The 26,363-nt window shown below is 39.6% G+C and overlaps 1 protein-coding gene across 4 annotated transcripts in view; it reads left to right on the plus strand.

The window, feature by feature from the left end:
• ST7 (suppression of tumorigenicity 7) overlaps positions 1-26,363 on the plus strand; it is a 313,492-nt gene that overhangs the window by 53,518 nt on the left and 233,611 nt on the right. The window lies entirely within an intron of this gene.

The following is a 26,363-nucleotide window of genomic DNA, read 5'->3' on the forward strand; positions in this document are numbered from 1 at the left end:
GGGAGGTGACCGATATGGACTTTTAAGTCAGTCATCTTGTCTCTGTCTTCTGGTTGGGTTTAGCCAGTGGAGGAAGCCTGGTAGCAGACTGGGCGTCTTAAGGACAGTGAGTAATTTGGCGTCCACACCAAAGCCCATGCCCTTTCTTCTTTTTTTTTTCTATTTTTTTAGAGTTTTCTCTATTCTTTGAATGTTTTTTCTTTTCTTTTTTTTTATTATTAAATCATAGCTGTGTACATTAATGCGATCATGGGCACCATACACTGGTTTTATAAACAGTTTGATGCATTTTCATCACACTGGTTGACAAAGCCTTCCTGGCATTTTCTTAGTTATTGTGTTAAGACAATTATATTCTACATTTACTGAGTTTCACATGTATCTGTGTAACATGCACCACAGGTGTAATCCCACCAATCACCCTCCCTCTGCCTATCCTCCCCCCTCCCTCCCCTCCCTCTCCCCATTCCCCATATTCTTAGGTTATAACTGGGTTATAGCTTTCATACGAAAGCCATAAATCAGTTTCATAGTAGGGCTGAGTACATTGGATACCTGTTCTTCCATTCTTGAGATACTTTACTACGAAGAATATGTTCCAGCTCCATCCATGTAAACATGAAAGAGGTAAAGTCTCCATCTTTCTTTAAGGCTGCATAATGTTCCATGGTGTACATATACCACAATTTATTAATTCATTTGTGGATCGATGGGCACTTGGGCTTTTTCCATGACTTAGCAATTATGAATTGGGCTGCAATAAACATTCTGGTACAAATATCTTTGTTATGATGTGATTTTTGGTCTTCTGGATAATTTTAGGTAATACCTAGTAGAGGAATTATAGGATTGAATTGCAGATCTATTTTTAGATCTCTAAGTGTTCTTCACACATCTTTCCAAAAGGAATGTATTAATTTGCATTCCCACCAGCAGTGTAGAAGTGTTCCCTTTTCTCCACATCCACGCCAACATCTCTGGTCTTGGGATTTTGTGATATAGCCCGTGCCCTTTCTGTACTTTCATTAAATTCTTCTCAGTGTGTTCTGAGTTGAGTGTGGTATCTGCTTCCTTCCAGGACCCTCATTAACACACATAACAAAATATAGTGATGAGCTGGAAGAGTGAAAAGAACCACCAACCCAAGGGATCTGGATTCAGCCTTATTCTGTCCTTACTTGTGAGAGATAATATAATCTGTTTGTGTCTTTACCCTTTGACAAGTTAGCAATAGTAATAATAACCCTTCCCATCCCGAGGTGGTTTTGTGGTCATGTACGTATATATCTAAGTTTATCTGAAAGCTTTTAAAAAACAGACTGCCACAAATGAAAGCCATCACTCTTATATTCAGCATCAGTGTGGAATGCAAAGTGAGGGAATAAGCTTTTCCTGGTGAAGTGATATCAGGGGCAGGAAGATGACATACAAACCTTAAATGGGCAGGGCTGGTGCCACTGGGAGCTCTTGGAAAGCAGCCTGGGGCGAGAAGGAGCCTGTTTTACAGAATGGGGTGGATGCTGCTGCAGGCTGCAATGTCCCAGTTTCCTTAGGTTGACTGTGCTTGCTTCTTCCTCTTGTTGGTGTTCAGCTCTCGATGTGGATCAGACATTAAGTATAAATGCCTATAGTAGGTGTCCATGGGTGAATTAAATGAGGCAGTGAGTTATGTGTTCCAGTCAGTTGCTGCTGCGGGGGAATGTGGATTGTCAGTGGACCATATTTTCTAACTTTTGTTAATTTCTATACAAAGTTTCCCAATTTAAAAATGTCAGCAACTAACTTAAAATTTTAGATGTATTTTTTGGGCTCAATACAACATATTAGTAAGCTCGGCATCACCTGGGGGCTGCTGATTTTTGAACTCTGATATACGGCCATCTTGGATTTCTTCTTGACCTTATAAAGTTAGACTGGGCTTCTTACCCCTTCTTACCCCTATAACAGATTGAGATGTCTTCCCTTTTTGGTTTCTAGTATTAACTTTCCACATTCCCAGTTCTTTATGTCTGACACTTACCATGTCCAAATGTGTGGGAAACACTGTTTAGGAACTTAAAACGTTTGTCAACACTTGTAAAAGTTGATCTGGTAATGAATGAGCTAAACTTGACAGTGCTAACTCATCATATCAGGCTTGTTTATGTAGATACAGTCTCTCTTTCTCTTTTTTGAGATAGAATCTTACTCCTCTGTCACCCTGGGTAGAATCTGTGGTATCATCGTAGCTCAGTGCAGTCTCAAACTCTTGGGCTTAAACTGATTCTCTTGCCTCAGCCTCCTGAGTAGCTGATACTACAAGTGTTTACTGCCATGCCCAGCTATTTTCTATTTCTTTTCTTTCTCTCTCTTTTTTTTTTTTTTTTTTTAGTAGAGATGGGGTCTTGCTCTTGCTCAGGGTGGTCTTGAACTCCTAAGCTTAAGCAATCCACTGGCTTCAAACTCTCAGAGTGGTAGGATTACAGGTGTGAGATATAGGCAGGCTATGAAATCTTTATTAGGTTCTCTTCTCTAGTCCTTTGGTTGTTTTCTAAAAAGACCCGTGGTTCTATATTTTTATTTCTTTCTTTATTTTTTTTGAGACATAGTCTCACTATGTTGCCCTTGGTAGAGTGCTGTGGCGTCACAGCTCACAGCAACCTCAAACTCTTGGGCTTAAGTGATTCTCTTGCCTCAGCCTCTCAAGTAGCTAGGATTACAATTGCCCACCACAACACCTGGCTATTTTTTTGTTGGAGTTGTCATTGTTGTTTAGCCGGGCTGGGTTTGAATCCGCCAGCCTGGGTGTATGTGGCCGGTGCCCTAACCACTGAGTTACAGGCACCACCCTCCATGATTCTTTATTAATCTCCAGAGATCAGAATGTCACCTGGTATGATATAGGTATTTCAGTGTTTTCTCATGGTGCCAATGAGTAACTTTTGCCAACGTAGATGTTAATATACCTAGATGATATTTGGATATGTTTATACTTTCTAGTAAACAACTGCATGGATGTGTATAGCTGATTTTTTTTCCAATTTGTATACCGTAAAATGTCAATTCTTGAGATATGAAGCTGTTCCATAAGAAAAGGGTTCTGTGACTAGGAAGATGGAAAATCCATACTCTATGGCCTTCCAGAAGAGTAACAAAGCATATTTGCTTAGAAAAGTAGAAGTCTTGTAAGAAGGAAGCAGTTAACTGTATTTAATTAACTGTATTTAATCCAGAAATAAATTCATTCATTTATGTATCAACTAATCATTGAGCATCTACTCTGTGCCAGACCCTTTGCTATTTTCCCAGGATTTACTGTCATCATGGAACTTACATTCTGATGAGGACAACTGATAATGAAGAACTAACCTAATATATACATTTCTTATACATTGGGAGAAGTTGCAGGAAGGCATAGGGATTTGTGATAGAAAATAACAGGGGTGTAGACTGAACTTGAATGAGAAACCTCTCAGGAGGTTACATTTAAACTGAGATGAAAGAATGAGAAGGCGCTAGCTTTCTGCACTATCAGGGGAAAAATGTTCCAGGAGGAAGGAGCAGCCAGGGCAAAAATAACATTAGCAACATGCTTTATGCTCTTACTGAGTATTATGTGCCAAGCAGTTTGCATGATAACGTTTTATCATCTGTTTTTTAGATAAGAACCCTTGGCTTACCATGCTGACTGCCTTAGGTTTTAGAGTGTGTCAGTTTGTGGTCGACCATAGATGGAACTCAGGCATGCTAGTGCCGTACCGACTTTCAAATTACAATACTTAAGATTGAAATGTCCTCCTCTTCCTTTTTATTGAATAGGCCTATTGATAAACGTAGGTACACCGAACTGGAGAACTCTGGATTACAGGGAATTACAATAGAATTACTGCTTGTATTTTAGAGCTGCAAATTATAGAGAGGAAGAAACAGACTTTTACAGCTATATAAAATTCTTTTTTGAGAATTGATGTAGTAAACATCTTAGAAATGTGGAGTCCAGACTTCTGGGCCTCTTCTTGGGCACAATTCTAAGGTGTGGTAAGTGCATGGACAACAATCTCTGTGAGGAAGAATATCCAGTAACAGAAAAAGATGGAACAGCTCTGAATTCAGGAAGAGCAAACAGACATCTGTACCTCTGTGGCCTCCAAGGCTACACAGAGCTTTGTGAAGGCACACCAGCTGTTGGACGTTTTTTTGTTGTTGTTAATAAAACAAAGTTTGGTCATTAATAGATGTATCTAGAGAAGAAAGCAAAGTTGGGCACATTCCTCATACTATTTCACTGATCAACATTTTCTTGTGTAACAGTTTGTTAAGGAGATATAAGAGAACTGATCTAGTCCATAGAAACTAAACAACTTGGTCTCATGCTGAAGTTTCTGCTTTTAATTTCACCTGTGCCTGGAATTTTGTTTTAAAAGCCAAATGTTAAAATGAGTTTGTAGAGGAACTGTGGACTGTGTAAATACTTTGTTACTGCCACTGAGGAAGTCTGTATCTTTTGCTGCAGACCCCCCTTAAAGTGGCAGTGAGGTGGCAGGTCATATGCTTAGGAAGCTTTAAAGCAGTGCTGTCGGTAGAACTCCCTGCAATAATGGTCTGTAATACAGTGTCTGTTTGCTCATGTGACTGGTGTGATTGAGAACTGAATTTTTAATTTTAATTGATTTAAATTTAAATAGCCATGGATAGCTAGTTGCTCCCATATTGGACAGCACAGGCTTAAAGGTAACTTAACATCTTTCTGAGGCGAGAAACAAGTGACTGAAGAGCAAAGTGACTTGGGGACTCTTTCCAGTAGCTGTTTAAGAGCCCCATGTGCAGTTAGTCTGTACCTCACATCATCTTCATTTGCATCTCCAGTTACTTCTTTATTCTCTCAAAATAATTGAGTTATTAAGAGAAGTGTTTTTCAGAGCTTTATGTGCTTGAAGATGATAGGAAAATACATTTTAAGGTTGGCGGGGGGGTGGTATTGTCCCACTGGGGGCCGTGTGGAAATATGTGTGGGCTTTGTGTTGTCACAATGCCTGGCTGGTGCTGCTGCCCTTTCATGCCTTGGGGTCAGGGATGTTAACTGTAGTATGATCCTGCTTGATGTACCCATAACACCTTCATTGAGACATACTGTTGGATCTTTCTGATGGTAAGAATTGTATTAAAATGCAGGGATTCTTATCTCGTCTCTGAAAAGCTCAGACAACCGGTAGACATTCTCTAAAGCTTCTGGATATGGTTTTCTGTGTCAAGCCTATGGTGTTGTGTATCTAGGACCCTCTTTCAGCACCGAGCAATTGGTAAAACATTTAATGTTGATGTTTGAAAACATTGGAGAGGCTATTGACATTTGTTTAGAGCAGAAGCGGCGAAACTGACACGGTATCTAGTGTGCATAAACATTTCCAAGGATGATTGAAAAACTGTGCTGCAAAGAAGGGGAGAAGGCAGGATGTCTAATTACCTCGGCTGAAACTTCATGCAAGAAGTAGTCGCCCATCTCCTCTGTAGAAGACAAATCAGTTAAACCGTTTTAGTATTATGTAGAAGAATGTTTGTATTTGTAGAATGTATCCCCAAATTTAAAGTCTACCTTTTTCCTGAAAGAACACAGTAAAGAAAACTACCAGTGGTTTTCCTGCTGTTTTCTGTTGTGATGTCTGGAGCTCAGGCGTCTGTTTTCCTGGAAAGGAAAGTTTCACTTGATAAATGAATCGGAAGGATAGGCTTTATGTCTGTGTAAGTTGCAAAAAGGACTGGTAGTTAGTAAAGTGGTCCGAATGCAGGGTTGTGTGACAATACTTTCAGAAGCAATCCATGAAGGCTGTGAGTAGAGCCTATATATGCCTTTGAGATTGTTCTTGAGCCAAGGTTGGAAGAGGGTATGTCCTGTGTAACTGTCATTGCACCTGGAAACCATTTTTGATTCAGTAACGTTACTATCCTTTTTTTGTTATTATGAGAGACTATTGATAATTGCATTAATGTCCATACTGGGGCTGTATTAAACAAGGGAAAGGTGACCAGTTTTCTTTATTTTTCCTTACAGTACTATAGTAATGGTAGGATTCTAGCTAAATATAATCTGATATCTCTATTTTGCCTAATGGCAAAATATAATAAAAGTATACAGAAACCTGAAAAGACATTTATGACACTAAAAAGGAGGTTTGAACCAAGTGAAATTATGAACATGTTTTCTTTTTAAATAATGTCATTTATTTATTTATTTTAGAAAAATATTTGCCCAGGCTGGTCTTGAACTCTTGGGCTCAAGTGATTCTTCCCATGGTGAGGTGTGCACCACCATACCCAGCTTTATGAACATACTTTTTTTTTTTTCCTGAGAAAGAATTCTCACTCTGTTACCCCAGCTAGAGTGGGATGGCAACCTCAAGCTCCTGGGCTCAAGCAATCCTCCCGCCTCAGCCTTCTGCATAGCTGGGATTAAGGGTGTGTGCTACCATGCCTGGCTAATTTTTCAATTTTTTTATAAACACGTGATCTTGTTCTTACTCAGGCTGGTCTTGAACTCTTGGCCTTAAGCAATCCTACCACCTCAGCCTCCCAAAGTACTAGGATTATAGGCATGGACCACCTTGCCCAGCCTGAACATACTTTCTTAAATACTAAAGTTTGTCTAAGTAGTTTTATCTAGTTAAGATCTGTTGTTCCCCGGATTTCAAGTTTCTAATACATATGTTGATTAGGTTTAGAAGCTTCATTAAGTTCCTCCAGTTGATAGCATGATATACATATTTTACATGCAATCTATTTCAGATTGATCAGGTGTCTAGAATCTTTGCCAACTCCCTAAGGGTTGCAGTAGTTTCTTTGTGTGTGTGTGTGTGCACATGTGTGGGTTAAAGGCAGAATCCTTTTCCTATGAATCACTGAATGAAAAAATTGTGCTAATCAATAATAACATAAAATCTATTCATTTATATATAATGTAAGACATATTTACTGAATTATCATTTTAGGTGTCCCCCCCATGGTGGGTACTGAAAGACTTTTTGAAAAGTTTCTTAGAAAGGAGTTTTGAATGCGTTGTCCATACAAGGCTGCAGTTGCTGCTGATTTGATTCACTTCATGTGGAGGGGGTGCCTTTGCACAGTGACTATAATTGGTTTAGAGATCTCTTTCATTTTCCATTATCTCTACAACTCAGAGATCAGGGGCTCTCAAAATGATACTGGCATTGTCTGTTGGCTACTTTTTAAATTGAAAAGACTGAATTTTATGGTATCCCACTAAAAATCCTATTTAGTTTTTTTTTCTTTTCAAGTTTATTTACATTCATATGGATGAATAACTGATTAGTATGGATAGTGTAATTTGGACAGAATAACTTGATCCAGATGTCAAATGATTGTCTTTTGGACTAACAGTAAAATTGTTATAGAGAAAAGAAACTCATTCTAAAAATGAGCAATGGTCATCAGAGATCTAAGGTAATAGCCAACGGGCTCTTTGACCTTGCTTTTGTGCAATCCACTTGGCTCAGAATTCTACTATTTCATCATGGGCAAGTCTCTGTAGAGAAAGGATGAGATATTCAACTTGTTTAATCTCTTAACAATTCAGAAATATAGTATATGATGAAAAGAAATGAACAGTTTGCAGACATTTTTTAAAAAAACTCTGTCAACAGAGGCATTTAAAAAAATTAGAATCTTAAAAAAAAATTAGACTCTTGATTGTGCCTTTTAACATAGAATCCATGATGACTTTATAGCAAAGGTGGGGAAAATGATTGTTAAAATGCAACTTATGAAAGTTTCTACAATCATGTTTTAGTGACTAACATACACTGAAGTACTCAGTAAATGTTAGTTCTTGGCTTTCCTTTTTTTTGAAAACGATTTCATTTTTTTTTAGAAAAATTTGTAAAGCAAGCATTCCTAGAATTCTACAGTTATGTTTTTCATCAGTTCATACAAATACATTTATACTCTAGTAGTGAAATGAACTCAGCTGTTAGGCATTGACTCCCAAGTTCAAAAGCTCAAAAAAACAAAAACAAAAACAAAAACAACAAACTACCCCCAAAACATGGTTAAGAAAATGAAAAACAGGTCAAAGAATGAGAGAAAATATTGATACATGTTTGTCTGATAGAGCAGAAAAGAACTCATATAACCCAACAATAAAAAATACAACCATTTATTTATTTATTTGAGACAGAGTCTCAACAAATACAAACCCACTATATATTTATTTATTTATTTGAGACAGAGTCTCACTATGTCACACTCAGTAGAGTACTGTGGCTTTAGAACTCACAGCAACCTCAAACTCTTGGGCTTAAGCGATTCTCTTGCTTCAGCCTCCCAAGTAGTTGGGACTACAGGCGCCTGCCACGATGTCTGGCTATTTTTTGTTATTGTTATTGTCATTGTTGTTTAGCAGGCCCGGTCCGGGTTTGAACCCACAAGCCCCAGTGCATGTGGCCAGCGCCGTAACCACCAAGTACGGGTGCCAAGCCACAACCAGCTTTTTAAATGGGCAAATGATATGAACACATCTATATATTTTACCTAAATTTTTTTTAAACAAATACTGAGCTATAGTTAGTGATATGCATGCTGAAGTGTATAGGGTAAGTTGTACTGAAGTCTGTAACCTATTTTGGAATGTATCAAAAAAATAAAACAGATGAGTGGAGGAATAGATGCACGGGAAAGTAAATTAGCAAAAGGCTATTACATACTTGTAAAGTTTAGGTGATAGATATTGGGACAATGGTTGTCCACTGTACAGTTCTTTTTAATTTTTTCTGTATATTTGAAAAATTTCATAACAAAAGTTGAGGAAAAAAATAAAGTATAATACAGGATGGCCATAAAGTTCATGTGTAATTTTACGGCCACCCTATATTCACCTAAATACAAACAAACAAAAGCTCTCTGCCACCCACAAACTTTATCTCTACTTAGAGTGGTTCTAGGGGGTTTGTGCAACCAAATTTTTGCTCTGTGCTCAGAGGAACAAATGTAGATGCCGTCATTGAACTGTCCCCCAAAAGACCTAAATCATCTATTCATCTTTGGGAAATCTGCCTCCCAGTTGGCATTGATTCTAGTTGATGGGGATTTGAAAATAGAATTTTGATTTTAGATATAAAACTTATTTTTCTTTGTGTACTTTATATTTTGCATTTAGTATACTTATGCTTTATATTTGTATTTAAAATGACTATGAACTCTTATTTTTATCTCGTAATGCTTTGGAAATAAGTACATTAGAGTCATTTTGAAATAGTACGTAGTTTTAAAAAGTGCCAATTACACCAAGGGTTAAAAAGTTGACTCATTAGTTATATACATGTAGCAAAATTTCACATGTACCCCATAAATTTGTACAAAACACAAAATAAAGTAAAATAAAACAAAATGGTGGAAAAAAAGGAAAAACTTAAGGGAAGATATATTTACTGTTTATTAAAATAAAGATGTAGCTTTCATGGAACATTTTAGGTAGAACAAAACATTTATGACACTTAAATCTGCATTTCTATAAAGATTTGGTGCAAGTGGAATTAGGAATATTTTAGGTAAATAGTGTGTGTGAATCTAGCAGGTTTTAGTTTTGATTTCCTCAGCTATTTTTGAACCACGGCTATGTTTAAATATAGTGCTACTCTGTAATGCCTAGAAGTTCCCTGGCCTCTGTATTTTGTTCATTATGATATCATGTGTTCTCAATGTACCTGTACTTTTTTTTTTTTTAAAGAAACATGCACACATTCCTAAAATATTTTGCATTCTTGATGAAATGCCAAGACAGGTCTGTAAATCCTAATTTTACTGAAGTGGAATGTATTTGTTAATGTCATAACTTAAAAAATCCCCCTCATTTTATTTATCATCATTTGCTTATGGTTTATTATGAGAATACATTTTTGATATTAGTAAATCTCATTATGTAATGATGAGATTATTTTAACTTTGTACAGAACAAGCAGGAAAATCCAATGGCTGTTGATCCTGAGTCTTGCCCCAGTTTCAACATACTTCATTGTCAGCTGTCCCATTTGATAGTAAGCCACACACTATCCCTGTCTGCCTCTCTGTCTTTGTATTGGCTATTACTTTAATATGAAAACACTTCCTGTTTTCATGAACAGTGACATGTATCAGATTTTTGTGAAATGCTGCAGGACATCATTGACAGACTCCACAAGAGTCAATTCCTTCTCTGCATGTCACACTTCCTGCCCGAGTGCTGTGACTTCCATGGAGCGCTGTCTCAAGTTACAGTATGCGGAATTCCCAAACGTCAGTTTAGAAATAAATTATACTCATGCAAAGTATGTAGGGTGTGTTTCTGTTGGAAATAAAAGCCTCAAACCCCCAAACCAGAACAAGTCCTGGGGAAATAATCTGAATTAAATTGAGAAGATGGAGTATTGTATAAAAGAATGGCTCAGGCATAGGAGGTTCATGTCATCCTTTTATCTTTAATTAGACATTTTAACATTCAGAAAGCTAATGCATTTTGTTAGATGGCAGTAGATACATAGATCATAAGTAGTGATGTTTCAGAGATGTTTTATTAAAGAGATAAAGTCAATAATAGTAACGTGCTTATTAATAATAAATAGTAGCTCTTGGCGTCTTACTGATTTCACCAGTATCTCAGGTGAACTTCATAGCAACTGACGTTTCAGTCTGTGAAAGCTGAGGGATAAAGCTGCCAAAAGAAGGATCCAAAGTGGATCTTGCTCTCCTGCCAGGAGTTTCCTCACCTCATAGCTTTTTCATAGTTGATTTATAGTAGTCAATGCTCCTTCTTAAAGAACATTGTCCATATTTTATTAGAAATAATAAGGCTTGCAAAGGAGAGCAGAGTCTATCACTCTCTTAAGTTTCAACCATTAACTTTCCTACATAGGGTCCTTGTGTTTCAGGGATGCTGCCACCAGGGGGTGGCAGTGTAAACAGTGAGGCAGGTACATCAAGATGGGCTGAGAGCCAGGCCTCTGGTACCCGTTAGCCAACTTATGAATGCAAGGGAAAATTCCTGAAGGAAATTAAAATTGCTACTATAGTGAACACACATATGATAAGAAAGTAAAGCAGTCTTATTGCTGACACGGAGAATGTTTTTGTAGTCTGATAGATCGAACCAGCCACAACATTCCCTTAAGCCAAAGCCTAATCCAGAACCAGATCTGACTGTCTTCAATTGGTGAAGGCTGAGAGAGGTGAGGAAGCTGCAGAGAAAAAGTTGAAGCTGGTATGAAATGGTAAAGTGAAGCAGCAGGTGTCGATGGGGAAGCTGTAACCGGTTACCCAGAAGCTCTTGTTCAAATAACTGATGAAGGTGGCTACATTAAATACATTTTCGATGTAGACAAGATAGTTTTATACTGGAGGAAGATGCCTCCTAGGTCTTTCAGGGCCTTGCCTGAAAGCCTAAAAGAACAGGTTGACTCTCTTGTTAGCTCACACTCACACTATTGTACCACCAATCTTCAGAATTCTTTTTATTTTACAAAAATGAATTTCCATACTCTTTTTTTTTGCAGTTTTTGGTGGGGCTGGGTTTGAACCCACCACCTCTGGCATATGGGGCCAGCGCCCTACTCCTTTGAGCCACAGCACCGCCCCATGCCCTTTAATAAATCCCCCTTTTCCCTTGTCCCCAGCCTCTGGCAGCCACCATTCTACTTTCTGTCTCTGAATTTGACTACTTTAGGTATCTCATGTAAGCAGAAACATACTGTGTTTATCTCTCTGTGACTGGCTTGTTTCATTTAGCATATGTCTTTAAGGTTTATCCCTGTTGTATCACATGTCAGAATTTTTCTTCTATTTTTCTACTGTATGCTTTTTAAAGAAACTCCACAAAGCTATCATATTATTCCTGTTGCTTTGTAAATTGTGTTTCCTGCCTAACAATGTGATGTAGATGCCGTCCCACATCAACATTTATATACCATTGTGTATATGTCATTTCCATTATTACCACCTACAGTATCCCTATTTTATAGATGGGGAAACTGAGGGTTGGAGGTAAATAACTTTCATCGTATAAACAGCAATGTCAGGAACCAAATCCAGGTCTGCTTCATTCTGGAGTCAGACTGCAGTGTGGTTTGTATAGGTCAAGAGTGTGATTATTGTGGAAAATGAAGCAACTTTGAAGACGAATGTCTGTGGTAGCTAAAGGACGTGATTTTGATGCTTTTGTTACAGGGAAACTCCACAACTTGAAGTTTATGGTTGTAGCAGGCACAGATGTCTGTCTCTAGAAGTATTTCCCAAGTGTTATACTTTACTGCACTTTTTCTTGGAATCTCTTTTGTATCGGTGTTGAGACTGGTTTCTTTCCTAAATGGGTAGCAGTTGTTGTGATTAGAAATATATTTTCAATAGCCTTTCCAACCAGAGATAACAGAAGAGAGGAAATTACCTGCCTCTTATCTGAAGGGTAATGAAATTGAAAGTGTCACACACATGAACTTTAATAGAAATATGCAGAAAACCTCAATGAGGAAGGTCAGATATCACGATTAGTGTAGCTCATTACAGAATTGTTGTATTTTAGAGCTAGAAAGACGAAAGAAATAATCTAAACTTCTTAATTTCATAGATAGGGTACTGTTGGGCAGTGCCTAACTAAACTAGTTAACAGCGCAGTTAGGTTTGCAATCTAAGTTTCTTGTTTCTCAAGCATTCTCTTTTAGCTATGGTTGGTGAACAGGGTCAGATTTTCTCACACCAAACTAGTAATTACTTGTATTTTGTACCAGGAGTGTGCATTAGAGAAAGTTTCCTGGCTTATAATACTATATATAATTGGGGAAACATATAATTGGGAAAATCTTAACCAGTGATTTCCATTTCTACATAATCTTTGAGGCCTAAAGAGGCATGGTAGTTGGAGATGTTTCTGCTATCTTGTGAAAGTGGTTAAGGATTTCTCAGAAGTTAGTTCAGCATTTCCCACCAAACCTAATGTGACAGAGAATGAGGAAGGTGGTGTGGGCGGTCAAGACAAGGTACCTCCTTTTTGCTGTAAAACCCTAGATCTTTACAGCTTTGATCCAAATGTACGTCAGATGACTTTCATTGTCAGGGTATAAAATAAATAAGCATATTTATTTATTTATTTTATTTAAAAAAAATTTTTTTATTGTTAGATCATAGCTGTGTACATTAGTGCAATCGCCTGTACCCATTCAATAAGCATATTTGTTATTGGATCCATGTTTCTGGGAAGAAAATCTTAGTCTATATTTTTACCAGACATTTTAGTAGCTTTAGTTTATAACAAGATTAATTGATGTGTCTTCATTTCTATTGGTTAAAGACAATGTCCTTTTTAATTGTCATCTTCTAATAGAGTAAAAACATGAATGGTTGGGAGACCACATGCTACCTCTCATAAAAATCATTTCTCCCCTCTTTCCAGCTGTGGCTACTAGATGTCATTCTCTTGGGGCCCAGATAAGGCAGGGAGAGTGGCCCTGCTAGTTTATGAGGCCTGTGCTTTGCACCCACTCGGTACTGTGGAGCCTGCCACCATTGCCACCATCCTTTTAAAGATTAATAAACAGGTGCTGCTTATCCAGAAAGAGCCCTTCTCTGAAGTTTTGTGGTTTGGTAAAGTAGATTTTTTTTATTAATATTAAATCATAGCTGTGTACATTAATACGATCATGGGGCACCATACACTGGTTTTATAAACAGTTTGATGCATTTTCATCACAGTGGTTAACATTGCCTTCCTGGCATTTTCTTAGTTATTGTATTAAGACCATTATATTCTACATTTACTAAGTTTCACATGTACCCTTGTAAGATGCACCACAGGTGTAATCCCACCAATCACCCTCCCTCTGCTCATCCTCCCCCCTCTGTCCCCTTCCTCTCCCCCTTCCCCATATTCTTAGGTTATAACTGGGTTATAGCTTTCATATGAAAGCCATAAATTACTTTCATAGTAGGGCTGAGTACATTGGGTACGTTTTTTTCCATTCTTGAGATACTTTACTAAGAAGAATATGTTCCAGCTCCATCCATGTAAACATAAAAGATGTAAAGTCTCCATCTTTCTTTAAGGCTGCAGAATATTCCATGGTGTACATATACCACAATTTATTAATCCATTCGTGGATCGATGGGCACTTGGGCTTTTTCCATGACTTAGCAATTGTGAATTGGGCTGCAATAAACATTCTGGTGCAAATATCTTTGTTATGATGTGATTTTTGTTCTTCTGGGTATATACCTAGTAGAGGAATTATAGGATTGAATTGCAGATCTATTTTTAGATCTCTAAGTGTTCTCCAAACATCTTTCCAAAAGGAATGTATTAATTTGCATTCCCACCAGCAGTGTAGAAGTGTTCCTTTTTTTTTTGAGACAGAGCCTCAAGCTGTCACCCTCGGTAGAGTGCTGTGGCATCACAGCTCACAGCAACCTCCAACTCCTGGGTTCAAGCGATTCTCCTGCCTCCGCCTCCCAAGTAGCTGGGACTACAGGCACCCACCACAATGCCCGGCTATTTTTTGGTTGCAGCCGTCATTGTTGTTTGGCGGGCCCGGGCTGGATTCGAACCCACCAGCTTACGTGTATGTGGCTGGCGCCTTAGCCACTTGAGCCACAGGTGCCGAGCCAGACATGTTCCCTTTTCTCCACATCCATGCCAACATCTCTGGTCGTGGGATTTTGTGATATGGGCTAATCATACTAGAGTTAGTTGGTATCTCCAGGTAGCTTTGATTTGCATTTCCCCAATGATTAAAGATAATGAGCATTTTTTCCTATGTCTGTAGGCCATGCGCCTGTCTTCTTCAGAGAAGTTTCTCTTCAAGTCCCTTGCCCAGCCTGCGATGGGATCACTTGTTCTTTTCTTGCTTACATGTTTGAGTTCTCTGTGGATTCTGGTTATTAAACCTTTGTCAGAGAAATAACCTGCAAATATCTTCTCCCATTCTGAGGGCTGTTTGCTTGCTTTACTTACTGTGTTCTTGGCTGTGCAGAAGCTTTTTAGTTTGATCAGGTCCCAGTAGTGTATTTTTGAAGCTGCTTCAATTGACTGGGAGGGTCCTCCTCATAAAATACTCACCCAGACCGATTTCTTCAAGGTTTTTCCCTGCACTCTCTTCTAGCATTTTTATAGTTTCATGTCTTAAGTTTAAATCTTTAATCCAGTGAGAGTCTTAGTTAATGGTGAAAGGTGTGGGTCCAGTTTCAGTCTTCTACAGGTTGTCAGCCAGTTCACGGAGCACCATTTGTTAAATAGGGAATCTTTTCCCCACTGGATGTTTGTAATTGGCTTGTCGAAGATCAAATAATGGTAATTAGCTGGGTTCATCTCTTGGGTTTTCTATTCTGTTCCAGACACCTACTTCTCTGTTTTTGTGCCAGTACCATGCTGTTTTGATCACTATCGATTTATAGTATAGTCTGAGGTCTGGTAGCATGATTCCTCCTGCTTTGTTTTTTTTTCTGAGTAATGTCTTGGCTATTCAAGGTTTTTTCTGATTCCATATAAAATGAAGTATTATTTTTTCAAGATCTTTAAAGTATGACAGTGGAGCTTTAATAGGGATTGCATTAAAATTGTATATTGCTTTGGGTAGAATGGACATTTTAACAATGTTGATTCTTTCCAGCCATGAGCATGGTATGTTTTTCCATTTGTTAATGTTCTCAGCTATCTCTTTTTTTTTTTTTTTTTTTTTTTGGTTGCAGTTTGGCCGGGGCCGGGTTTGAACACGTCACCCTCGGTATAACACATCCTTTGTTAGATACACTCCCAAATATTTCATCTTCTTTGGTACTACTGTGAACTGAATAGAGTCCTTAACTGTTTTTCCAGCTTGGCTATTGTTGGTATATATAAAAGCTACTGATTTATGAATGTTGATTTTGTAACCTGAGATGCTGCTGTATTCCTTGATCACTTCTAAGAGTTTTGTAGTAGAATCCCTGGTGTTTTCCAGATATACAATCATTTCATCTGCGAAGAGCAAATGTTTGATCTCTTCTGACCCTATATGGATACCCTTGATGGCCTTTTCTTCCCTAATTGTGAAGGCTAAGACTTCCATTACAATGTTAAAGAGCAGTGGAGACTATGGGCAGCCTTGTCTGGTTCCTGATCTGAGTGGAAATGATTTAAATTTAACTCCATTCAATATGATATTGGCTGTGGGTTTGCTGTAGATGGCCTCTATCAGTTTAAGAAATGTCCCTTCTATACCAATTTTCTTAAGCGTCCTGATCATGAATTGATGTTGGATAGTATCAAAAGCTTTTTCTGCATCAATTGAGAGAATCATATGGTCTTTCTTTTCTTATTTGTTTATGTGCGGAATTATACTTATAGATTTATGTATATGGAACCAGCCTTGAGACCCTGGAATAAAACCAACTTGTCATGATGTATAATTTGTTTGATGTGTTGCTGGATTCTGTTTGATAGGATCTTGTTGAATATTTTTGCAACATTAGTGATATTTTTGAATATTAGTGATATCAGTCTATAATTTTCTTTTCTTGTTGGGTCTTTTCCTGGTTTGGGGATCAGGGTGATGTCTGCTTCATAGAACGTGTTGGGTAGTCTTCCTTCTTTTTGTATATTTTGGAACAGGTTGAGTAATATAGGTACTAGTTCCTCTTTAAAAGTTTCGTAGAATTCTGATGTGAAGCCATCTGGTCCTGGGCTTCTCTTTTTAGGGAGATTTTGTGTTGTTGATGCTATTTCAGAACTTGATATGGGCCTGTTCAACATTTCCTCTTGATTCTGGCTAAGTCTTGGAAGGTGACGTGCTTCCAAGTATTGGTCAATTTCCTTCAGATTGTCATATTTCTGAGAATAAAGTTTTTTTTGCGTGTGTGTGTGTTTTTTTTTTTTTTGGCCGGGGCTGGGTTTGAACCTGCCACCTCCAGCATATGGGACCGGCACCCTACCCGCTGAGCCACAGGAGCCGCCCGAGAATAAAGTTTTTTGTAATACCCATTAAGGAGTTTTTGAATTTCTGAGGAGTCTGTTGTTTTTTCGTCTTTGTTGTTTCTGATTGATGAAATTAGAGATTTTCCTCTTTTTTTCCTGGTTAGGTTAGCCAAAGGTTTATCTATTTTATTGACCTTTTCAAAAAACCAACTTTTTGATTTATTGATCTGTTGTATAATTCTTTTGTTTTCAATTTCATTTAATTCTGCTCTAATTTTGGTTATTTCTTTTCTTGTACTGGGTTTGGGGTTGGAATGTTCTTCCTTTTCCAGTTGTGTGAAATGTCCCATTAAGTTGTTAACTTTCTCTCTTTTTATTCTCTTGAGGAAGGCTTCCAGTGCTATAAATTTCCCTCTTAGGACTGCCTTTGAAGTATCCCAGAGGTTCTGATAATTTGTGTCTTCATTGTCGTTTTGTTCCATAAAATTGGCAATTTCCTTCTTGATCTCATCTCTGACCCAGCTATCATTCAGAATAAGGTTTTTTAACTTCCATGTTTTTGTGTGAGTATGCAGGTTCCTGTTGTTACTGAATTCAACTTTTATTCCATGGTCATCCAAGAGGATGCAAGGAATAATTTCTATTCCTTTAAATTTACTGAGGTTAGACTTGTGACCTAAGATGTGATCAATTTTGGAGTATGTTCCGTGGGCTGATGAGAAGTATGTGTATTCAGTTTTTTGGGGGATGAAATGTTCTGTAGATGTCTGCTAAATCCAAATGTTGGGAGTTTAGGTTTAAATTTAAATTTCTTTGCTCAGCTTCTTATTGGAGGATCTATCCAACACTGCCAGAGGAGTGTTGAAATCTCCTACTATTATAGCTGGAGGAAATCAAGTTGCTCATGTCTGTTAGAGTTTCTCTTATAAATTGAGGCGCATTCTGGTTGGGTGCTTAAATATTAATAATTGAAATCTCATCATATTATATTACCCTTAACAAATATGAAGTGACCATTCTTATCCTTCCTTACTTTTGTTGCTTTAAAGCCTATTGTGTCTGCAAATAGAATTGCAACGCCTGCTTTTTTCTGGCTACCATTTGCCTGAAATATGGACAACCATCCTTTCACCCTGAGTCTATATTTATCTTTTAAGGTAAGATGTGACTCTTGTATGTAGCAAATATCTGGCCTAATTTTTGTATCCAGTCAGCTAACCTGTGCCTCTTTAGAGGACAGTTTAAGCAGTTCACATTAATGGAAAGTATTGATAAGTCTAGTAAAATTTTGGGTATCGAGTTTTTTGAATGTCCAGTGGACATTTTTAATCTTTTCACCACTGTGGAAATTGGAGTTTGTTCAAAAGTTTCTGAGTGAGTTTTTGTGGTAGAAGATTGGGCTGGTCATTATGGAGAATAGGTCTGAGAATATCCTGAAGAGCTGGTTTGGTTATGGCAAATTTGTTCAACATGTGAATGTCATTAAAGTATTTAATTTCTCTGTCATAAATGAAACTCAGTTTATTTGGATACTCTATCCGGGGTTGAAAGTTATTTTGTTGTAGGAGATTGAAAGTTGATGACCATCCTCTTCTGGCTTGAAAAGTTTCAGCAGAGAGATTTGCTGTCATTCCAATATTCTTCCCTTTGTAGGTAATAAATTTCTTACGTCTAGCTGCTTTCAGAATTTACTCTTTCATATTAACCCTAGTGAAGTTAATTATGATGTGCGTGGGGGATGTCTTATTCCGATTGAGTTGTGCTGGGGTTCTGAAACTGTCTGCTGTCTGAATTTCAGAATCTCTTGGCTGGAATGTCTGGAAAATTCTCTTTCATAATTTCATGGAGAAGGATCTCTGTGCCTTGTGAGGCCACTTCATCACTTTCAGGGATTCCAATGAGGTGGATATTAGCCTTCTTCGAATTATCCCAGAGCTCTCTGAGAGAATGGTCTGTTTTTGCTCTCCATTTCTCTTCCTCTCTGAGAGTTTGGGAGCATTCAAAAGCTTTGTCTTCAATGTCAGAAATCCTTTCTTCTGCTTGTTCCACTCTGTTACTGAGGGATTCTACTGTATTTTTCAGATCTTTGAAGGCTGAAAATTCTCACCTCAGTGCATCAAAATCTTTGGCAGTTTTGTCTTTAAATTCATTAAATTCTTGAGACAAGTTTTGAATTTCTCCTCAGATTTCTAATTCTGACTTTTGAATTGCTCTTCGAATTTCTACTTCCAAATTTTCGTCCATTCTATTAATCTTGTTTGCAATCCAAATTCTGAATTCGATTTCTGACATCTCGGCCACGTGTTTATGAATGGGTTCTTCAGTTACATCTGCCATATCTTTCCTTTGGTGGGTTGATCTATTCTGGTTATTCATGTTACCAGAGTTTTTCCGCTGATTCCACCCCATGATTTTTTTACACCATTTGACTTTTCCCCTGGAGCTTTGTTGATGACCCGTATAGTGCTATGACCTGAGAAACTGGGGACTTATTTGATGTGGTGGGGCCAAGTGGTACTGTCTTGTTTTCAGCTGGTCTATGTTAAATCCTAGTGAAACAGTTACTCTGGGTTGAAGTATCAGCTGTGGAGAAATACCAGCAATTAAGTAACTCCGCCCTCTACGGGCAACAATTGGTAAAGGAAACCTTCCTACAACCACACACCGAGGGCACCACTTGAATAGTCCTCAGGCGATTGGGTCAGTTCAAAAGGTCCAAATCAATTTTCTCAGTCAGCACCTGTCTCAGGTGTGAGAGTTTCAAAGGTCTCTGGGAACTGGATCAAAGGGGTCTGGTGACAACTCAAATATGACTTGCTACGGTGGTTGGTGGGGTCTGGAGGACCCACCCAGCAAGTAGAGTAGTCTGGGAAATTTGATGCCTCCTTCCCCACTTTGCACCTTTGTCACACCCAGTCACTAATAGCCCCGTAGGGCTGTGACTCAGTTGCCTTCTGTGAGCAGATACTCCAGGGCTTTGCACCTGCCTGAATCACAAGAACATCAGTATCTGCTCAGCCAGGCCACTGCTCTCTGCCTCTATTTAGCAGGGGGTGGTGAGGCCTGACAACCTTGGGCGCTCGATGGAGGCTGGGGGTTGTTCAGTCAGTTCCAGCCCTGCACCTGATTGATGTTACTGACGAACATAACAACTTTGTGGGGATTTGTTTTTGTCCCTGCTAAATTCCCCTGCAGAAGAGAAGCTGTTTTGAGTTTCCAGAACCTGTGCCTCAGGCCCTGTCTTTGCTCCTGCAGGTTTATATTCATAGCACGGTCAGCTCTAGCCTCTTGCCTTCCTTTGTCTGTAGGCTGATGATCCCCTGAGGGCCGGGTGCATCTTAGGCTCAGTAAAGCGGTCCTCTGGGTCAGCCCCACCCTGGGAATTTCCTGTCTCTGTGCATGCATTCTAGTCCCTGCGCTCCACTCAGGCCGGTACTGCCACAGGCAGACCCTTTACTCACAGGCCTGTGTTTCAGTCCCAGATCTGTTCCACGGTGATTGCCTTCTGAGAAGATGCCCAGCCTCCTCTGTTTTCCCAGGGAGACAGGGGTTGTGGCTTTGGAATATCCGGGGAGTGGGCTGTATTGTTGCCAAAAATGGCTGCTGCTCTGCGCCTCAGGGCACTGCTGCTCCGGTGTGGTTCCCTCTCAGCCGACTGTCATCTCCTCACTTCCGTGCCACAGAATCAGCACTGACCAGCTGCAGTCCAGGCCCTGTCCACACCCCTCGAGAAATCACCCAAGAATCTGGACTCCTGGGGGACAGGCCTCCAGACTTCAGAGTGAGAGTGGAGGGGAGTGCTGGGAGCTCAGAATTGCAGGTCGAAACACCAAACTCATTGAGACCAAATGAGCAAATAAACAGATAAAAAGTCTACCAGACACACAAGCCCACAGATGCACTAACAATCAGAAACACATAGACATACAGACAACAACAACAACAAAAACAACTACAATAAAAATGATAATCATAAAATAATTGAGAAAAAAGGGTAAAAAACATACAAACAAAATGAACAAACAAACAAAAAACCCTCTAGAAATCTGGTGTTGGCACTCTCAGAAACCATAGGAAGGAAAGAAGAGGAAGACAGAAGGGGAAAAAAACGTGGTGTTTATAAAAGAGTTAAAAAAGAAGAAAGAAAAAATTAAAAATAGAGGAAAATTAAAATAAAAAAATATAAAAAAATAAAAATTGACGATAGTTCCTCCAAGAAAATGATGAGAAAAAAGGGCATAAACCACAAAAATAGTATTCTTGTTTATATGTAGAAATAAACATCTATATATATGATGTAGGGATCAACTTTTATAGGAATATATTTATAATGTAATATAGTTTCTGCACACCAGGTGCGCTGTGAGTGGTTCCCAGGCTTATACCTGCTTCACAGTTTATACTGTTACCATGGTAACCACCCTTTTGTTTTGGAGGCCAATCACCGTTTTGGAGTTTTTGTAAAAGTTTTTTTTTACCTAATTGTTGTGCAACCTCAGCTGCTCTGTTCCAGACAGCACTCCTACCCAACTCAGTGCAGGAGTCCACATTTCAGAAATCTTTCCACTCTGCTCCCGCGTTCTCCTGCAAACTGGCAACTGTAATCGGCTGTGGGGGAGGGTGCTGGCAGCCGCTGAGTCTTGCTGGTACTGCTACCATGGCTGCTGGTGGGTCTCGCTGCGGCTGCGGCACACGGAAACCTTATACTCAGTTTTTGTGGCTCTGGAGTTTGAGTCAATATACCCGCCAGTTCCCCACAAAGCCTGAACTGCCAGCCCACACCAATATTCCCCACCAGGAATGGTCCGGTCTATTTAATCACTCCTGTTGTTCTGGAGGAAGGTGCCTGCCATTTCGGACAATTCAAAATGTCTGTTTCCCAGGCGGGATCCCTTCCTTTCAATTTTCCATCGGGTTTCTTAGTACCCGGTGATTCTGAGTGGGTCCCCTTTCGGGTGCCAGACTCTGCTCAAGAACAAATTTTTGTCCCTGGGTTTTGCCAGGAATTGTAAACTGCTGTTCTCCATGAGGGAGGGGCCTGCCGGAGGGAAGCCAAGCAGGAAAAATCTCTACAATAGAGTCCGTGGTTTCAAATTACACCTCATATACAGCAATCCGCTAATTTGCTGCACATCTCCAGCTGTCTGTCCACACCAATAATCCATGTGGGGAAAAGGTCCAGACCCCCCTTCCTCTCACCTGATGACTTGGGAGAGGTGGGCTACACGTCCATCCTGTCCGCCATCATGCTCCGCCGGTAAAGTAGATTTTTTATCAGGTTTTCCCCAGGCCTTTGGTCATAATTGGGCTTTTGTGCTCACTGAGGTTGATTCTTAGCTCTGCCTTGGTTCTGTGCAGTGAGGAATGTGGGGCGCTGGTCTGGGTCAGGGCGCTGAACTGAGTAGTTGGATTCCCTCCTCATTTCATGGGGCTTGTTATCTGTCTGGTGATGGATGCTAACCTGTCTTAGCTGACTTGATTGAGGTATTGGGGATAGAGCTCACTGATGGGAGGAGTTGGTTTCACTCCGTAGGAATCCTTTTTCCAGTGGAGTCTTCCTGCATTATGGGGCAGGCCATAGGTAGCCTTGGGGCTCAGTAAGCAAAGTCAGGGAAGGATGACAGAGCATGAAAAGGAAATGCTGAGGCAGGGGCTGGCCAGGGATGGCTGGGAGTGTGGGGCTGAGGTGAGAAGCTTGGGAGAGCAGTGAAATGCTATATGTTAAGTTTGTTCTGACTTAGTAAGCAGGGGAAGTTGGGAGGGGACAGAACCTTAAGGCATTTTGGTTTAGCCCTGAGATGTTGGTGAGGAGGGTGAGAATCAAGGCTAGAGGGAAAACCCCATAGTATCATTTTTGAAATGTGGAGAAACAGCGTAAGCATTTATAGTTCAACCCTGGGATTTTAAAACATGTGTAACAGCAAAGTGAGTTATTATGTAGGTTGTAAATGTAATGTAATATATTGTGGTAAAGTTATGATTTCTGGATTTAGTGGGAGCGGTGCTTGTTCTCTGCCTCTGGGGAGGGTGGAGAACTGTGGATTCATGTGGAAGCAAAACTCCAGGTAGGAAAGCAGTGAAAGGCAAAGAGGGCCAGGGCTGTGGCTCACGCCCCTAATCCTAGCACTCTAGGAGGCAGAGGTGGGTGGATTGTTTGAGCTCAGGAGTTTGAGACAAGCCTGAGCAAGAGCCAGACCCCATCTCTACTAATAAATAGAAAACCTACCTGGATGTGGTAGCACAACCTGTAGTCCCTGCTACTCGGAAGGCTGAGGCTAGAGATTGTTTGAGCCCAAGAGTCTGAGGTTGCTGCGAGTACAAAGATGCCATGGTGGCTCTCTACCCAGGGCGACAGAGTGACACTCTATTTTGTCTCAAATAAATAAATAAATAGAGAAGAGAGGAGAGCCCTTGAGCTATCATCTACAGAAAACTCAGTTCTCTCTGTTTAGCTGTCTCCAGTCAAGTCTTTGTAGGAGGAGTCTCCTTTAGAAGTTTTATTGCTGGCACCCAGGCTGCATTGTCCTAAGAGATGTGCCTTTACTGGACCATGAACTCTCTGGCAGGCAGGCTCTCAACAGTTATTTTGTGAGTGGTGTGTGTTGTCTACTCACCTCCAGGCTGATGACTGGGGCCCTGTCTAGATGGGAGCGTGTGTCTGTGAACAGCAGGAGGCTCCACAGGAGCTTCAGCATGTGATGTACTGCTCTGGACCAAGACAGTGCTTCCTGGCTCCCTTGAGGAGGGGCTGTTCCCAAAGCCCTAGCAGGACAGAAGAGGGAGTGGTGTGGGGGGCTACAAGAGGAGAAACACTTAGCAGGAGTATGGAGTTTTCTTATTCAACTCTAGTTGGTTTGAAGTAGAATCCTAGATTATTAGAGTTGGACTATATTTTAGGTATTATCCAGTCCAACCTCTTCATTGTACCAGTGAGGGAACAGACACCTATGAGGGTTGTAGGACTTTTTTTTTTTTTTGCAGTTTCTGGCCGGGGTTGGGTTTGAACCCACCACATCTGGCATACGAGGCCGGCACCCTAATCCTTTGAGCCACAGGCACCGCCCAGGATTGTAGGACTTTTCTCATCCCAGGGAAGGAACGAGTAGTGGGGTTGGCGAGACCCCAGATCTCTTGATTCAGTGATGATGCCTTTTCTAGTATGGATCATGAAGGGTTAAGTTGTATCAGGAATCTGGGAGGGGGCTCAGGGGTGCAGAGTACAGTAAGTCCACCTTAGTGCTGCCCCAGGAAGTGGTCCCTGGCACATAGGATAGAACAGGCAACCGGAGAACTTCTGACTTAGGTGCGATGATACAGATTTTGGGGAGGACTGTGATGTGATTTGGGAGGGAGCATCTGGGCACACCAGTTTCTCATTTGCTGATGGTGAGATGGAGATAGAGAAAATTCTTGAGGAACTAGGTTGAAGGCTTTCCTGAGTGAGCTTTGAGATGAACTTGCTCTGGGTTTGTATGGAGTCCAGGCAGGTGTGTGTACTGTGACATCTGGAAACCTGAGAAGTAGAGAGGGACCTGGTGGTTGCTGGGTGTGCAGTGGATACTACCTATCCTTTTATGGTTATAGCTTTCTGCACTCCAGTACTTATTTCAGCTTAACTGGCTAATGCAATTCTCATGTTAAGCTATCATACTGGCTTTAAACATGATCCCTTTCATTCTGCCTCTCTGCTTAATTATTCTATATGGTGGAATTGAACATAGAATACTATAAATAACAAGAGAATTCTTATAAATTCTGAATTGAAATATCTGGCCAACTGTAGGATTGGTTTCATTGGAAAAAGTGAACCTAATTTTTTGAAGTGATTTTTCCTTCTTTCTTTCTTCCTTTTTTTTTACTTCCCTTTTTCGCTCACCTACTCTACAGAGGCAGTTCAGTATAATGGTTAAGCACAAGGACTCTGGAACTCCAGTTGAATTCTTGCTCTGCTAATTATAGTGTGTGACCATAAGCAACTTAAGCTATTTGTCTTCCATGCCTCCATTTCCTCATCTATATAATACAGGCCTCCATTCCTGGCCAATTTTTAAGAATTTTTTTTTTTTTTTGGTAAAGACAGGGTCTCTCTCTATTGCCTAAGCTGGCCTTGAAGTCTTGGTCTCAAGTGATCCTCCTGCTTCTGCCTCCCACAGGGCTGAGATTATAGGCCAGCATCATAAGGGTTAAATAAGTTAATTCATGAATTAGAACAATGCCCGGTACACACACAGTTCTATTTGCCTATTAGCTGTGTTATTTTCCAAGTATTGATCTAGGCCTTTTGTCAATTTATGAGCAAACCAAAGTTCAGAGAAATTTTAAAACTTGCTTAAGATTATCCAACTAGTAAGGAGCAAGGATGGAACTTGAATCTTCGCTAAGCCTGGCTTCTCTCTCTGTTAAACCTGGCTTTTAACCACTCTGCTGGATTTCTGAGGCATAGCAAATTACTTAACTGTGAGTAGGTTGTAAGTTTTAGACCTGCTTACCCATTGATCCATCTGTCTTGTATTTTCTAGTGTAGATTTTTCATTATTATTTTTCATTATTATTTTTCATTCTGTAATGCATTTTCTTAAAATATCTGTGACTTAAACAAGGATTGTAAAACACAAAAATTAAACCACTCTTAAAATAATGGTACTCAAATAATTTGATAAGAACTTTAAAAATCCATGCTAATAATACTAAATCGTGAAAGACATAAAATGTCACTTCATGTGATATCCAATAAGTGGCAATCAGTATTGCCACACACTTGTAAGTTTGCGGAAATTAAGGTAGTCATTATCAAGTATTTTGAGCTTACTGTTTTTTTTTTTTTTGAGCTTACTGTTTTAAAACAATTATGCCATTAACATTTCAACCATTTGCACATCTTAATTACCAGGAAGAAACAATATCAAATTGTTAAAGGTCATGGAAAATCCCTCAATCTGTATGCTAGATTAAGATAAAGAGAATTAAGTCCTGAGAAGTGAGACGGGCTGTTTTAGCAACAGTGACAGAGGAGGTTGAGGAGCGGTAACAGCATTGACTGTTAGCAGAATTATGGCGTGATGAGCTCTGTTAATGTTGTAATGAACTATTGACTAGATGACTGGGTCAAGTGCTACTTTCTCATTTTCTTTTATAAAATAATTGAGAGATTTGTTATATGATAACACTGAGTTGGTAGATGATAACACCGAGTCCAGACTTCTAGATTTGTGTACTATAACTTCTGATAATGTATTGAAAATTAGAAATCATATTTTATAGTACTGTTAACTTGACAATTTCTTTTTTTTTTTTTGAGACAGAGCCTCAAACCGTCACCCTGGGTAGAGTGCGATGGCATCACAGCTCACAGTAACCTCCAACTCTTGGGCTCAAGCGATTCTCTTGCCTCAGCCTCCCAAGTAGCTGGGACTACAGGCATCTGCCACAATGCTCGGCTAGTTTTTTGGTTGTAGCCGTCATTGTTTGG

The sequence above is a fragment of the Nycticebus coucang genome, chromosome 11, assembly GCF_027406575.1.
Source record: "Nycticebus coucang isolate mNycCou1 chromosome 11, mNycCou1.pri, whole genome shotgun sequence".
In the NCBI taxonomy this organism is placed as follows: Eukaryota; Metazoa; Chordata; class Mammalia; order Primates; family Lorisidae; genus Nycticebus; species Nycticebus coucang.